Source organism: Mustela lutreola, chromosome 9, assembly GCF_030435805.1.
Source record: "Mustela lutreola isolate mMusLut2 chromosome 9, mMusLut2.pri, whole genome shotgun sequence".
In the NCBI taxonomy this organism is placed as follows: domain Eukaryota; kingdom Metazoa; phylum Chordata; class Mammalia; order Carnivora; family Mustelidae; genus Mustela; species Mustela lutreola.
Genome location: NC_081298.1, coordinates 64,798,275 through 64,812,386, shown reverse-complemented (window position 1 = coordinate 64,812,386; position 14,112 = coordinate 64,798,275). Strand labels below are relative to the sequence as shown.

The 14,112-nt window shown below is 42.4% G+C and overlaps 1 protein-coding gene across 7 annotated transcripts in view; it reads right to left on the bottom strand.

The window, feature by feature from the left end:
• The window catches only part of AFF3 (ALF transcription elongation factor 3), a 576,277-nt gene extending 564,662 nt beyond the window's left edge, over positions 1-11,615 (bottom strand). For 4 of the 7 annotated variants that reach the window (XM_059134519.1, XM_059134520.1, XM_059134521.1 and 1 more), the window contains exon 1: positions 11,514-11,615. The gene's annotated coding sequence lies outside the window, so the exon portion shown is untranslated. The remainder of the gene's footprint in view (positions 1-11,513) is intronic. The other 3 variants (XM_059134524.1, XM_059134525.1, XM_059134523.1) reach the window with 1 other exon arrangement.
• Positions 11,616-14,112: the final 2,497 nt, after the last annotated feature.

Below are 14,112 nucleotides of genomic sequence, written 5' to 3'. Positions count from 1 at the left end.
GCTGGGTGCTCGTTGTCATTTACTCCCATTGTCTTAAGATTCTCACATCATCACTCTGGCCTAGAGAGGAAGGTGGTGGTGGTGGTTCTTTGCCTTTTAAAGGTAAAGAACACTAGGCTCAAAAAGGTTGAGGATGGGACCCCTGGGTGGCTCAGTCCATTAAGTGACAGCCTTCGACACAGGTCATGATCCTAGGGTCCTGGGATCAAGTCCTGCATGAGGCTCCTTGCTCAGCAGGGAGCCCACTTCTCTTTCTGCCTGCTCTGCCTGCTGCTCCCTGTGCTTGTGCTCTTTCTCCCTGACAAGTAAATAAATAATTTCTTCAAAAAAAAAAAAGTTGAGGATGTTTGCCTAAGGTCACATGGCTGCTGGGTGGTAGAGTCAGAACAAGGCTTGAGGTCTTTCAATTCCTTGCAGACACTTCTTGTTGACTCCGGGACCTCAGGTGACCTCAGGCCCTACTTTGCCTGATCTCTCAGCTTCAGCCATTGCACCCCACTCCTACCATACAAGTGTTCTGAAAGTCTGAACAAACATGGCATGGGAAGACCATCCCCTAAAAGTTCCTGCTCCCAACTAGATGCTGATGACTTACCTAGTGGCAAAGTAACTTTCAGGAAGGTGTACATCTCATGTAGGAGTCGGCATTAGTCAGAAAACAATCATGAAATAGGTAGCTCTTTGAGCTTCTCTTGCTAGTTCCCTTAGTATGAACTATAACACCCGTCATTTCTCTCTTTTACTCTCTCTCTCTCTCTACCCTCTCCCTCCCTGCCTTGCCCATTCTCATAGGAAAAACTCTCAAGGGGCTTCAGATAGTTTTTGTGATTGGTTAAAGATGACCAGAGTGACCCACTCAAGGAAGGTTAATTTCAGAGTTCAAGCAATGAGTTTTCCAGAATCTGCTTCCTCCAACCCATGCCACTGGAGATTAATAAATGTTGGTTATTGTTATTTGGCTCAGAGGATGCTTGGTTGATTTGCCTAAGTCAATCTCATATTCTTGTATTTATTCACTGTTACACCAGAAGGCAAAATGAGAAACAAGAGTCAAAATGACAAAAAGGCTGATTTCGCTTTGAAATGCAGAACTTTCAGGTGATTGGAACTCTTTGGAAGAGAAATGGTGATATCAAGGGGCCATGAGGTTTTTGTTGCCAGAGATAGTTGAACTGAATCGATGACCATTTATTGAAATGTGTTGGAAAAGGAGAGTATGGTTAGAACAGATGACCTCTAAGGTTCAACCCTGAGATATTCAATTTGTTTATTCTTTCCATAAACACATTTCTGGAGTACAGACAGAAGGAATTGGGTCAGAGGTCAGGGTCAATGGTCACGCACCTTCAGTCCATCTGTCGCCTTTGCTAACCCAAGCTGTTCATCCACGAAGTCCAGCGAGGAATGTGGCACCAAGAGAGCAGCTGGGCAGAAAACAGGCCCACAGCTAATGGGTCAGAGTCTCCCTGATTTCAGCTACATTCCCACCACTGACAATCTTTGCAGCAGCAACCACTTAACAAAACCAAAGGATCTATTTTGATGAGATTCTGAAACAAGAAACCCTAATGATTTTCTCCCCAGAATCGTAGGAAAATGTAGCAGAGATATCATCATATCATTTGAATGTGTACCCACTTGCCAATTACTCTGGATTGATGCTTCCTGATGTAAATAATAAGCTGAACATAAAATCTAAATCATATACAGTTATTTGACACTTTATTCAAGACCAAAAAAATTGGCTATTTAGGCAAAAACATCACCCTAGTAGTTTTCCCGGCAAATGTGCTATAACTAAGTATATATATAAAACAGTCCACATTATGAGCAAGTAATGGTCAGGCCATTCCAATGGGTAATTTACTCTCTAGGAAACCACCAGGGCCTGTGCTAGATGCATGCTCTTTTCCAAGTTGCTCAGAGCCATTTAGAAAATTACTATTGTTATTCACAAAATGCTCCACCAATCTCAGGAATTAACCCTCTTCCCAACATGTCTAATTTACTTGGTCTTCAAGTAATAGGTACGTTAAAGTTGATACGGGTCCAGTGTCTAAATAAGAAAAAATAGCTGCTTTTTACTGAGTGCTCTGTGTGTTCCAGGTACTCTGAATGCACTGCACACAACCTCATTAAATCCTCACAACAACCCAGATGTACTATTATCTCTATTTGAACTGAAGAGTAAACTGAGACTCAGAAAGGAAAGTCATTTGCCCATGGTTACAGAGCTCCTAGTGCCTGGTACATAGGAAGCGTTAGATGAGTGATTGTTAAAGTTAGTTTTTACTAGGAGGCACAGCTGGGATTAGAGCTGAGATGTAACCTCATCAAAGCCTTTACAATGGCCTCTATGTTGTTCTGCCTCATACAAATCACACTGTCTGTGAGAAAGAGGTGTGTCATGGCCAGGTGTCATTGGCAGGAATCCTTGTCCTAAGGGAGGCATATTGCATACGTCACACCTTCAGTAGCTCCTTATTAGGTAGGGCATGTAGCATGTGAAATATAATGAATAACACAGAATTCTCCAAATTTGAATAGGGTATGCAAAGAATTTTCTAAAAGTTTCTAGAAGCTCAATGATACAATCAGGGTTCATGGAATCTACATCTATCTTCTGTTTGTGGATGTCATCCTTTCTAAAACTGATTTGCCCAAGACTGCTCTGTGGGCAAGGCTCCATGCTATCTCTCCATTCCTGCCTCCCCTGCACCACAGATTTCTACCATATAGGGTACTCCTCTCACCCATGCCTATCCTGTGTACATGCATAAGAGACACCACTCCCAAGGGTGTAGCCAGTGGGCAGAGGCTTAGTGAGATGCTGAGGCCTTCGCGAGAACTGGAGAAACACTTTCTTTTCTCTGAGTGAATGGAGTGTGAGCTGAATCTTAGTCCTGTTCACACACTCAGCAGTGTGCCACTATGCAGGTCATTGCCTGCACCAATCTTATTACAATCCTTAAAATGTTCATTGTCCTGAAACAAAGGCTCATGGCTTTCTGTTTTTTAAGGGGCAGTATCAAAGACTGATTTCCAGAAAGCCTAGAAGTACGAAGTTTTTTGGGGTTCTTTCAGAAGGTCTGTGAGCAAAGTCCTTCCATGTAGTTTTGGAAGACGTGATCACTGAACTGCCTCATGGGACAACCCAATGGAGGCATCGTCAATTCTCAAAGACAGTTGAGTCAACAAAAGGGCATTTACCAGTCAGGAAGGTTAACTGCTCACTCTTTATTTCTAAACAAAGATGGTTGAGCATCTCCTAAAGCACAAAAATATAATTGCAGGTCAGACAACAATGAAGACTGAATAACAGGCTCATAAAATTAATGGCCAGAAATTCCATAGCAACATTTTCAGCCCAGAGCTTCTCAGACCTCAGACTGTAAATATGCCATTTGAAAAAAAAAAAAAATGGACTCAACATTCCAGCTCCCCAATATTTTTTTTAAGATTTTATTTATTTGACAGAGAAAGACACAGTGAGAGAGGGAATACAAGCAGGGGGAGTGAGAGAGGGAGAAGCAGGCTTCCTGCTAAGCAGAGAGCCTGATGTGGGACTTGATCCCAGGACCCTGGGCTCATGAGCTGAGTTGAAGGCAGATGCTTAACAACTAAGCCACCCAGGCGCCCCATATCCCCAATATCTTTAAGAGCAGGGCAGCCTACTACTCCTGTGCAACTCAGACTTCACAGACACACTTAATGATGGTGATGATGATGATGATGATCTTACCAAACAGAGGAAGTATTGGTTCAGTGCATGACATGGTATTTTCTCGGCCCTTAACTACTCAAATGAGTATGATTTTTCAGGTCAGTATTATTGATTTGATTTAAATGCAGTCTTCCTGGGAGAGGCTGCCTTTTAAAATAGATTTCTCAAGAATAAAAGGGTTTCTACTTCACCTTCTCTTCATTATGTTTATGAGTCAATGGGCGGAAGAAAGCGGAGTGCTGCCTCTGAAGTCAGCTAACAGGTGCACCCGGGGAATGAAGGAATGAAACAATTAATAAACACTTAGAAGATCCATCTCTGTGTCATGAATGGCATTAGAAAATCATAATAATAGGAAAAGCCAGTAGTTATTAAGCACTAACTATATGCCAAGTGCTATTCTAAGAAAGGGACAGATATTTGCTCACTGAAGCCACATGGCACCAACTTTGACAGAACTGTGTAGCTTGCCCACCACCACAGAGCTGATGGGATTTTTCTTCCCAAATGCTTATTAGTCTTTTATATATACTTATCTGAGTTTATTTGATAAAGCTTCATATCTATTAATGATAGTATGTACACAGTATATATTGAAGTATTTTTCGAAGTTTGCTGTTAATTTTCTGTGTGTGTGGTGTTTTTGACAAAGTCAAATCTATCCTTATTTTTATTTATATTTCACTTATTTAGTATCAGACTTACAGAAACTCTTCTCACTCCAAGGTTATTAAATCTTCACCTAAATTTTCAAGCTTTATTTTAATACATTAAAATCTTTCTAGAATTCATTTTAGTTTAGTATGCATCTAATTTTACTCTACTGCTGACCACCCCCAACAATTAGACAGTATCCCAGTATTGTTTACTGGAAAGTTACTTTTCCAATCATAACTTTATTCAACAGATCCTTATCCAGAACCTATAATGAGCAGACATTTTTCTAGGTCCAGGGGATACATTACATTATAATGGGGAGGGGCAAAAAGGGCAACTAAACATAAAGTATGCTAGATGGTGTTAAATGCAGAGGACAAGGTGGGGTTGGAATGGCTATTTTACACAGAGTGGTAGGTCTGTAAGGTCTGTAAGGAAGGTCTCTCTGAAATGGTGATATTAGGGTAGAGACCCAAAGGAAGTGAGAGGTGACCTGTGTACCCAGAGAAGGGCATTCCAGGCAGAGGGAACAGTAGGTGCTGGGCCATGAGGTCAGATTATACTTGCTGTGTTCCAAGAATGGCAAAGAGACCACTCTAGCTGAAGCAGTACCACAAATTAGGGGAGACAGTACTACAAGAAGTCAGAGGGATGGCCAGAGTCAGATTATGTAGGATCTGATAGGTTATTATAAGCAAAATGGATTTGGGCCCTGGATAAGCATAGCAGATCACATTTCCCAAAAATGGCCACAGCCACAACTTGTGGGCTTGTCTACAATAAGGCATTGTCGTACCCTCAACCTCTCTGAATCTGGGCAGACCTTGCAACCGCTTTGGCCAATAAAATATGTCAGGAGAGATGCTGTAACAGTTTGGAGAATAGCCCCTAACTGGTGTGGCAGCTTCTTCCTGCCTCATAGAAGACAATCACAATGGAAAAAATGCCCAAGCTACATGGGGAGCCCTGGAAAATGAGATGCCACATAAGGAGAAAGAGAGGCCAAGGAGCCACAAAGCACCAGGCACATGGGTGAAGAAGAAGAAGGGGATCCTCTAGCCTGTCCAACACCTAAATGCCTCAATTCCTGATCCATGGTATCTTGAGCAAAACTGAAATGTTGTCTTAAGCCACCATGTTTAGGGATAGTTGGTCATGCAGCAATAGAGAACTGGAACAATGAGGAAGAAAGCTCTTAGAGGAGTTTGAGCAGTCATAATATTTGACTGTTCTATAAGAATTCCTCTGGGTCTGTGCTGAGAACAGAGGGAAGAAGAGAGAGTGTGGAAAGGAAACCAGTATGCAGAACAGGTAAGAGACCAGAGTGGTAGAGGCTGATGAGGTAGGAAGTGATCCAGTTCTGGATATATTTCAAAGGACACGTGGACGGGAGTTGTTGATGGATTAAATCTGAAGTTGGGGGGCTGAGCCCTGAGCACTCCACCTTCTATGGATGTGTTAGAGTTGGAGAAGGAACCCAAAATGGAGGGGGCAAAGGAGTGAAGAGGATGGCCAGTGAGATAGGAAGAGAAGTGCTGTTCTGGAGACAGAAGGGGAAGTTGCTTTGGTAAGGAAGGAGTGATAACTGTGTCAGATCTGCCAGAGAATCCAGTCAAATGAGAACAGACCATTCTCAATATTACTGTCCTTGTTCTTGATATTACCAATTCAATATATTTATCATATACTAAATTTGCCTATGTGTGAGCGTATGTGTGTGTGAACTTTCTCTTCTCTCCCGTTGATATGTGTAACCATCTGGAATCATATGACCACTGAAACTTTCATACTCCACAAGGCAAGCACCATGCCTGCCCCCTCCCTTTTTCTTCTCCCCCCACAAGAATATCTTGGTTATTCTAATCTAAAATTCATCAGAATTTTAGATTGGAATTTTTTCAATTCCCCTTCCTCCCCAAATGCACTGGAAATTTTATTTTATACATTTTTGGCATACAAATTAGTCTGGAGAGTGATTACTGAGTCTGCTTATCTAGTCTCCACACATTATGTGTTTCCATTTATATGTTTCACAAACCTAAGTAGATTTTTTTTCATATAGCCTCATGTGTTTTCTCTTAAGTTCTTTTCTAGGTATTTAAATTGCTGTGGCTTTTGTGAATTACATCCCCTTTTTCTCATTATGTTTTTCTTACTGGCTATTTTTTTGCTCTAAGAAACCTGTTTTTGTATGAAGAATTCTCTTATTATTTCTAATGATTTTACAGGTGATGCAAACAGATTTCACACCTTTATTATTTTCATGGGCATAAAATTTCATAGCTATGGAATCAAATAGCCAGTGTATAAGGCTGTCCTAATTTCTGCTGATAAAATTATTCCTAGTTTGAAGAATGGGATTTAATATGCCAGTATTTCAAAGTGTTTCACAAAGAACTCCATGATTTCCAGGTGCTCTGAGAATGATTGTAGCCTCACATCTCAAATTGTCCCAGATATTTCCAATTTCAAATATTTTCCCTTTGTTAACCCACGAGTCAGACCATATGTCCTTTGATCTTTGCTTCAAAAAATATTGTCACGGTATTTAGAAACAGGGACAGCCCAGGCAAAGTTATAACATATGGCATGTTTTTCCTCTGAGCCTCTAACTTTCCTCTTAGCATTTTTCCTGGTATATGTGCCTAGAGTACACACATGTGTGTACGTGCACACACTCAGACACACACACACACACAGTGGTGTCCTGGAGGAAAAAGGGTTTAATTCAAATAATGCCATGTGGGCTGCTGTGCAGCCTGGACTCAGGATCACCTTAAGGCTGGCTAGTGTGGAAGGTTTCAGAGTCAGGAAGCCAGGGTTTGGACCTTGCCTCTAACTGTACACACTTGGGCAAGTCACTTAACCTCAGAACCTCTATTCTATGTGAATATCTACTTTGCAAGGCTGTGGCCTACACAGCTTTAAGCTGTGGCTAGTGTGCATTTCATAGTCAGAAAATGACAAATTTTCTGACTATGAAATGCACACTATAGGTGTGCATCAGTGGGGACAACTGAGGTCATATCTGTCACAGTGGTGGCCATATTACAGGACACAGACAGTGTTCACATTTCCTTTACTGTGGTTCTTAATGGTGTTCTTACTGGTTTTGGCTACTTGGCTTTCAGACCCGCTCACTGCTCTCCTTTATTTCTGGTCAACCCCTGTCCCCCAAACTGTTCCAAAAGATTGCCTTTTTGTTTAGCACAACTCAATTTGGTTTTTCTCTTTTGCAACAGCGCATGACTGATATAGCCAGATTCCAAGACAAAGGTAAGAAAAGCAGCTCATCCCACTTAGCAAGAATTCTCTTACCATGGTCAACAGTTGGTGCTTGGGGAAAGGGGCACTCATAAAACACATGACTAAATGGTACATCATGACTGAGCTGAAGTTCGACATTATCACCTTAGAGAGGATTTGGGAGTAGAATGCTTTTCAGTTTGCAAATTTACCACCAAAGGAGGCAAGAGGATGGAGGGGTGGAAAAGAGAGAGTGAGTATCCACACATGTGATGATCAACTCAAACCCAAAGGCTTCATACGTTTTCAGGAGAACCTGAAATAATTTCTTTGTTCAGAATGGGGAAAAGTAAATGCTAGATTTGCCTTTCCACTCTCCATTTTCCATTGTTTCAGCACTGCTCCCTGGGCCTGAGAAAGCTGCCACCAGCATTTACTAGTTATCTGATTGTCACCCTACTTAACATGTTCCCTGGTCTGCTGGCTGATGGTAGTTTAAGCAGGGTCTAATTGGTAACATATTGTCAATTGAATTAAGTGCCATATGATAGATATTTAAACTATGGTAATTCTTCCATAAAGAAAAATCTGTCAACAGACTATAGCAGAGGACCATTAATAAATCAAATTGTCATGTTTATTAGTTATTGCAGGAGTCTTGTTATCTTGTATTCATGATAGCCCCCCCCCCATTTTAGCACCAATAACAGGTATAAAGAGGAATCTCTGGCAAGGCGCTTTTCAATGGGTTCATATTTGTACACAAACACCTGTCTGTATTTTAATCATGAGAAAAATGGTGCTACTTCACTTTAAAAGGAACATGGATTGGGGCTGTTTTTTGGATGAGGGATAATGTTTTTATTTTCTTGAAGTTATGTTTTAAAACATTGGTAATCAACACATTGATAATCAAGGAAAAGCCAATGAAAACAAAAATGAGAACACCATTTGCTGATCAGATCTGCAAAAAAATAGAACTGGTAGAATGTACTACAGGTTTTGTAGTACAGTCGCTGCAGTTTGATTTGTAATATTACAAAAATTGGCAATAAATTAACTTTCCATATATGGGAATGACTCAACAGATTATGGAACATCAGTACCAGGGAGCAAAACAGCTATTTGAAAGAATGAGCTAAATCGTACCTAATGACGCATCATTAAGAACCACTATCATTTATACTTTCCCTTTCCCTTTTCTTTTAACTGCCTGGACTGAAAGTGACTTTCCACATGTTTTTCCTACATGAATAAGAAATAATAGAATCATGTTTTGCAAATATACCATCCCTGGAATCTCCTAAAACCCTGTGCACTGAGTAGGACAGGCTATTATACCGAATTTATAGAAAAAGAAACTGAAGCGCGGAAGAGAAAGTGATTTATCGAAGGAGTCCCATAGCTGTCAACCTCAGCAGGCAGGATGCAAGGATGCAAGCTCTTCCTGTGAACCAATGTGTAGAATAAAGGGTCTAGAAATCAGAGACCAGCATCCAGCTCCTCCCCAGAGTGTTAAATCTCAGCATGACCTTGAACTTGTTCCTGAATTCTCTGGGACCTGGCTTTCTTATCAGTCACAGTTCAATACCACATAGTACTGTAGAGGTGATCCTGGCAGCCAGGAGCACAGAGTCGGAGATGGTCAGACCCCTGCTCTGCCTGGTCCCACCCAGCTCTGCCTGGTCCCACCTGGCTCTGCACCCTTGGGCCAGTTATTGGCTATCTTCTAAATTAGGCACAATCCCAAGGGCTCTCACACAACAACATGAGATGACATGTAACATGTTCACACACGTGACAGACACCAACCCCATGCCATGTACTCTCATTTGGATGCCAGTTACAGGTCTCTACCGCCCAGGTTGCTGTGCACATGGAAGTCTGTGTTATCAAATCTGCTAAGCTCCAGAGCTTGCTCTGATCACCAGCAGGACTCAGGGGTAGGTCTGCCCCGGGCTCCTGTCCTAGCCAGCCCTCCCACCCTCCACCCCCGCCACTACACCTTGTTAGGGCTTGCACTTGGGTATCCTTGCTCTGACCTCCTCTGTATCTCCCCATACACTCATTTACCTACCCCACACTCCACCTTCAATCTTTCCCACTCACCTACCATTTCCCTTCAAATCTGACAGCTTAATTGCAGCAAAGGGTATGATACTACTACTACTACTACTAATAGTAATAATAATAAATAATGATCACTAAGACTTATTGAGCCCTTTCAATAAGCCAGGCACCTTCCTAAGCACTTGACACGAATCATCTCTGCTAAACCTTACTTAAGAGGTAGAGACTATTGTTATACCCATTGTACAGATGCCAGTACTCTGATGCAGAGAGGTACAATGAATGACGTGTCCAAAGTCACAGCAAGTGTCAGAGTAAAGATTGGAACCCAGAAATCCAGTGACTGAACAATGTATGCTTTTCCACTTTCTAAATGCAAAATAAATGAAAACTACGCATGACACAACTAAACACTAAATGCAGGTGTTGCCCAGAGAAAGAGAACCACAGAAGAAGCAAACCCCAAACCTTAGCATACTGTTTGTGTTACTTTCACTGTAATAACCTCACATCAGCACTGAGGTGAGAAACCCTGATGGACCTAGGTAAAGGAAGGAACTCTTTATCACTTTGCACTAAGGGGCAAATGCTTCTGAGAAAAGCAGAGAGCATAATTTGAAAAAAAAAATTAGTTGTACACTCGAGACTCAAAGAACGAGCTTACTGCCACTTCTCTGCTGTTGTGGGTATTAGTTAACAGATGGCTTACGCTATTTTAGTGGTAGTATCAGGTCACAGAGTACCTGAACAGGTTCTACCTCAGAATTTCCAGCCCTTTGAGTAAAAGGGATTATGAACTGCATATCCAAACATGATTTCACTTTTACATTTGTAAGAGCATGAGTAGCAAGGAATTCATATAGTAGGAGGAAAAATCCTTTATCACACCATTAGTTTCGAAAATATTGTCACTATTGCTATTTTGTATTAGATGTGTGTCTATGTGTGTACACAAGTGTGTGTACATTACATGTAATGTACCATATGTATATGCACTACGTCCACACACCCAAGCATACATACATGTGTGTACATGATGTGCTGTCCAAAGAATAGGAGCTAGGGCTGTCAGACCCTATTGTTGAGAAGGTCATTTGTTCTGAGTTATTTACACAGAAGCAGTGGTGGCCTTAAGGTAAAACACACACAATTCTTTCCTTCCTGTAATCAGGCCTCTGGGTCATTCTCTGTGACCATTCACTGGGGTCCAGTCTGTGGCCATGTCATAGGCTCTACTTGGGGGTATAACTAACAGCCTAAATAAGGTTCAGACACACCGTTCATAAGGCCCATATGTCCAGCTATCATCATGAAGGGTATCAGCATGTCCATACCAAGACTACATATCCCTCACATGTGTGCCCACATGAATCCTGTGACTTTTTCTTTCTTTCTTTCTTTCTTTTTTTTTTTTTTAAGATTTTATTTATTTGACAGAGAGAGAAATCACAAGTAGGCAGAGAGGCAGGTAGAGAGAGAGAGACAGGAGGAAGCAGGCTCCCTGCGGAGCAGAGAGCCCGACGTGGGGCTCGATCCCAGGACCCTGAGATCATGACCTGAGCCGAAGGCAGAGGTTTTAACCCACTGAGCCACCCAGGCGCCCCTCCTGTGACCTTTTCTGATAGCGTTCCGAGTCTGCCTCAGCAGTTTATCCAGCCATTCACCCGAGGCTGAATTATCTCTATGGGGTGCAATGGGGTGCTCCCTGCTGCCAGGCTACTCTGATGCAACCCCCAAAAAAGGTACAAAGCAAGGGTTACTTCTTCTCCACCCATGGCAGCCCAGATGATCCAGATGCTCTCCGGCTTGATCTTACCTCTCAACTCACAGGCTCCTCTTCTTTCCCTCTCAGATAAGTCGTTCAGCTTCTTTCTTCTGAGGCTGTGTGTGGAGCTCCTGTCTCACTGGCAAGCTATCTGAATGACACTTTCTGTATAAACAGGAAGAGTATGTGTGGTCACGACTAAAGTGTGCAGGTGCTGATAGAGGATGTGAAAGTGTGGAGGCGAGTGACTAAACCAGCCGATGGCATTTCCTCACCAGATACCCAACTGCCCTCCTGTTACCCACTGTAGGGCAAGGTCTGCCAGAAGGCTGGAAGCATTCTGGGGGACCACCTGACATAAACCAGAAGAATGTGGTTGGTCATGGAGGCCAGGAATGAAGTTCTCTTCAATTCTGCCTCTCCCTAACTCTGTGCAGACTCCTTAAAAGAATCCCAGGAACATTTCTGGAATCCCTTAAATATATTCTTACCATCAAGTACATTGATTTAAATGGCCTACTTGACTTGTCTGAAACTGCTGGCTTCTCAAACTGCCCATACATAGGAGACCAGAACCAAAAGACTTATCCACTTTCTAAATGCAAAATAAATGAAAACTATGCATGACACAACTAAACAATAAATGCAGGTGTTGCCCAGAGAAAGAGAACCACCAGATCAGTAATCAGATGACCCAAGACTGCTCTATTTGCAGGGTTTCTACCAACTCACCTCTATTCACTAGTCAACACACAACAGTAGGGCTTCTTGCCCCACACCCTTCCATTCTACCCCATTCGTCTCTAGAATACTTTCTGTCACCAAGGAGCTGACAGATGGACACTTTCTTAGTTCCTATCTTATCTGTCCCCCTGCAGTGTTTGACACCAGGAACCATTTCTTTCCTTCCCTCTTGGCCTCCATGACTCCACATTCTCCTGGTTCAGGTCAGGTGATCTCTCTCATTGTTAGGTTTCCATTCCTCTGCCAACATCTTAATTTTTGTCCTTCCCCAGGGCTCTATGTTTAGTCTAGTGGTTAATGTTCTCCACAAGTGGCTCTTCCCAAGCCCACATCCATATATTCACAAGTCTCTGCTATTCTCTCAGGATGTTCCCCAGGCACCCTGGCTCAAATGGTGAAACCCTGGCCTCTAACCTTTCCATGAAACCTGTGAAATCCTTCCTGCCTTGCTCCCAACTTGCTCCTGTTTCCCACTCCTGAGTTTGCCCACTTCTGGCCTCTTGTTTTGTTCTTGGCTAAAACAGCTTCTTCAGGTTTGACCCTCAATCACCCTTGTCCAAACAGGGCCATTCATCTGTATCCTCAGGCTGGATTCACTTCTGGACATATCTAGAAACTGCCCACCCCAGTCTATGCCAACCACAGGGAAATTATCCAGGTATTGACCACATCAGGTCCCTGGTAACCAGGGGAAAACCTTTCTTTCTCTTATATTCAAATATTCAAACCAGAAATGGTTTCCTTTCTCACACACCTGTCAACCTTTCATTACCAAGCCCTGTCAATTGACCTCTTAAACCACACCTCAAATTCTTCCCTCTTCTCCTTTCCTATAGCCAGGCCCTGACTTCAGGTCTCATTAACAATTCTCCCACCCCCAAAGGGGCATGTGTACCCAAGGTGTGCAAGAACATTCAGAGTTGGGGTAAGAAAAGTCTTAAATATCTACTCATGCTTACTTGATTTATTTGTATTGAGGTCAGATTCACATAACATAAAATTAACCATTAACCATTTTAAAATGCACAATCCAGTGACATTGAATATACTTGCAATATTGTGCAACTATCAGCTCCATCTAGTCCCAGACTCACATTTATTTTTATGTTATATTTTTAGTGTCTTCTTTTTGTGTACATTTTAATGCAGGTAATGTTTGAATACAGTTGTATTGTGACCATTTGTGAATAGTCATACGTCCACTGGGAATCTGTCATGAAAGCTTCTTTACTGAGGAGGATGCATGATAGGAAACATGGACACATTTAGTCTCTAAACTCATCTCCCAGATGACAGGCTCTAGAGTGCTTTCCAAACTGTCTCCAAATTTTCTTTGGAAATGACTGCAAAAATGATGTAACATTACAACCCCTGCACCCCAGTCTCAGTCCTTAAACTCTTTAGTGGCTCCCCATCACCTATGGGAAAATCCCAAAGTTCCAGCACTGGGGGACAAGGTGTTTGATGCAGTAGCCTCTGCCCTCTCTCCAGTATCATCTCTTGTCACGCTCGCTACCTCCTTCCTTCCTCAACACCCGAGACCACACCACTGGCAATTTCCTGAACATCCAGGCTACTTTAAGTCACTCTTTTCCCATGTTATTCCTCTTTGGGGAATGCCTTTACTTCCATGGACTATCTGGCAAGTCCCCACAGACACTAAAAATCCTTCCTCATTACTCCTCTTTGAGGTGTCATTCATGACACATGCCAGCGAGCCCTGCAGCATTTATCTCCATGTTGGAGGGTATCATGGGCAATTTGGTGGTTAAGACGGTGAGCTCTGACATCAGAAAGACCTGGGTTTGAGTCCTGCCTCTACCATTTACTAGCTGTGGAAACTAGTGTTTCATGTTCTCCATGGGTGGCCTTAAGTACATTACTTAAGCTCAATCTCCTCACCTCT